Consider the following 2,588-nt stretch of genomic DNA (forward strand, 5'->3'; position numbering starts at 1 on the left):
TGTTATGTTGAAACAAAGCATGGCTCCCCAGAAGGCACATCTGTCCCTTCTGCAATAAATGGTGTAGCTGCCCATCTTGCTCACTGATAGAGTAGCTCATAATTAGTTATCTCTGTCAGCTGTGTCTCTATATAGTTGTAAAGTTATGAACAATAAACATTTATTCCATTATAAATGACTATATAAGAACAGTGAAACTATTATAATTTTTGTATTACTCTATATTGCCCAACTATGTGTAAAAGAGTGATAATTGCCTGTTAATGGTGAAAAATCTAATAGCTAACAAACCATTTATTGGTGACAGAAATACCTCTATAGCATTATTGGGGATGGTTTTGTTTTGCTTTGGAGAGACTGTTTTGTTTTCAGTACTGGGAATTGAACCCCACATCTCATCCATACTGACTGAGCATTCTATCATTGAACCACATCTCCGATTCCTTTGGTGGAAATATACATCAATTACAGAAAACACTATGGAAATTTCCCCCAACAAACATAGAGCTATCTATGCTATAGAGATCCCAATCCTAGATACATTACTAATAAATATGAGATAATTATGTCAAAGACATAACTATATTTTCACAGAAAGTAATTTGGTTTCAGCCCAAGTGTCCATGAAGAGATGAGTAAATAAAGAAAACATAGTGTCCCTATGCATAATTACTGAGCTGTAAAGAAAGAGATCCTTGTCAGCTGTGAGAATATAGATGACCTTGGAAAACAGTATTTTAAGTAAATTAAGCAGGCACAGAAAGACAAATGATGTCACTAATGTATGTAATCTAAAACACCTGAACTCTTAGGAAGAGTTTGAGGAGGCTGGTGGTTAGCAGGAAGCTGGGGGGGGGGGGGAGAGGTAGGAGTTAGGGAGAAGCTTGAGCAAAAGTTCAAATTTCTAGTTTCAAGGGAGGACTAAATTCAAGAGGTCTATTTACGCCTTGGTGACTACAGATAATAACAATACACTGCATGTTTGAATTTGCTCAAGGAGTAATTGTGTTTTTACCACTAAAATATGCATAAAGAATTTATGTTAAGTGACTTAATTTTTTATGCATTGTACATAGTATATTTATACATCAAAACACAAGGTAATAACTTTATAGACAAATATATACTATTTTGTTTATAAATTAAAAAATACTACGTCATATGGAGACTTAATGCTGATGGAGATTAAATTGTTGCCTCTCAGATACAATTCTATTCTTTTATACCCTGACTTTAGTGTTGGACCACACTTCTATTTTGCCATATATCTCTGGGTTAGACTCTGTTTAAGCAAAGAAACAAACAAAAGCTGAAGGTATTGTTTCTATAGATATCAGTCTGACAGCAGTGAGTTCCACAGTGCTCAGACTGTAGTCTGTAAGGACTATTTTCTACTAAACAAAATGGGGCTTTTTGGAGAATTGGCAGATTCTGGGTCTAGGGAATGCACCGGACAAAGCAAGTATGTTATGTCAGAGTGAAAGGACAATATCAAGGTTGTCTGAGTTACATCAAAAGGACTCAGGAGCCAACCTGAAAGCAGTCCCACTGAGTAAAGCTAGATTAATTTAAGCATCAGTCAAAACAATGCTGCAGATATTGAAACCAACATGTCTAGATTCATGAGTTCATAAATCCAAGAAAAGCACAGTTGGTGTCTTTAGAAAATAATAGGAGAGTTGTCCGGAGTCCAGTGGCGCGGGGCTGAGCGCCCTCCGACAGAGCAATCATGTCCCACAAACAAATCTACTATTCGGACAAATACGACGACGAGGAGTTCGAGTACCAGCATGTCATGTTGCCCAAGGACATAGCCAAGCTGGTCCCTAAAACCCATTTGATGTCTGAATCTGAATGGAGGAACCTCGGCGTTCAGCAGAGTCAGGGATGGGTCCACTATATGATCCATGAACCAGAACCTCACATCTGTTCCGGCGGCCACTGCCCAAGAAGCCAAAGAAATGAAGCCAGCGAACCGTCCTCCGGCCTCGAGCTTTCCACAGCTGTCCTCACTCCCTACCATCTTTCTGATCGTGTGACCATGTTGCTTTCTTATTTCTCACTTTGATATGTAAAGGATACACTGTTTGAATGTGCTGGTACCTGCTTTGCTTCTGGAGTTGAGCCACCAGTGCCACAGCCCTGTCAAATGAGTGTGACCTCAAAGCCCTCTTGTGCTCGGGATCCAGCAGGCCATATTTGTCATTTGGCAGAAGCATGTGAAATCTAGATCATGGCTGTTACAGGGATGGTGTGAATTTGCTGATGTGGTTTTTACTATTGGGTATTGTATTTATGATGACTTATGGATTTATGTTTCAATGTATTGGAAACTTTGTATTTTATCTGACAGATCTCTTCCATGTTACAAGCCTTGATTAAAGGAAGTTTTTTATAATCTTAAAAAAAAATGAAAAGAAAAGAATAGGAATCCAGTTTATTATGCTGAAACCTAGACATAAATAAGTAAATATGATTGATGAGAGTAAAATAAAATGTTTGTCTTTCCTAGAAGAATTAGACCTAAAGGAAACCAAGTGGTTAATAAAGAAAGATGTTCACGTATTGATGAGGGGTGGTCTCCACTT

The 2,588-nt window shown here is 38.1% G+C and overlaps 1 pseudogene across 1 annotated transcript; it reads left to right on the forward strand.

Moving 5' to 3' along the window:
• Positions 1–1,657: 1,657 nt before the first annotated feature.
• On the forward strand, positions 1,658–2,388 carry LOC110293704 (annotated as a pseudogene). Its single transcript, XR_002377839.2, has one exon. The product of XR_002377839.2 is annotated as a cyclin-dependent kinases regulatory subunit 1 pseudogene (transcript).
• The last annotated feature ends 200 nt before the right edge of the window (positions 2,389–2,588 follow it).

This window comes from Mus caroli, chromosome 4, assembly GCF_900094665.2.
Source record: "Mus caroli chromosome 4, CAROLI_EIJ_v1.1, whole genome shotgun sequence".
In the NCBI taxonomy this organism is placed as follows: Eukaryota; Metazoa; Chordata; class Mammalia; order Rodentia; family Muridae; genus Mus; species Mus caroli.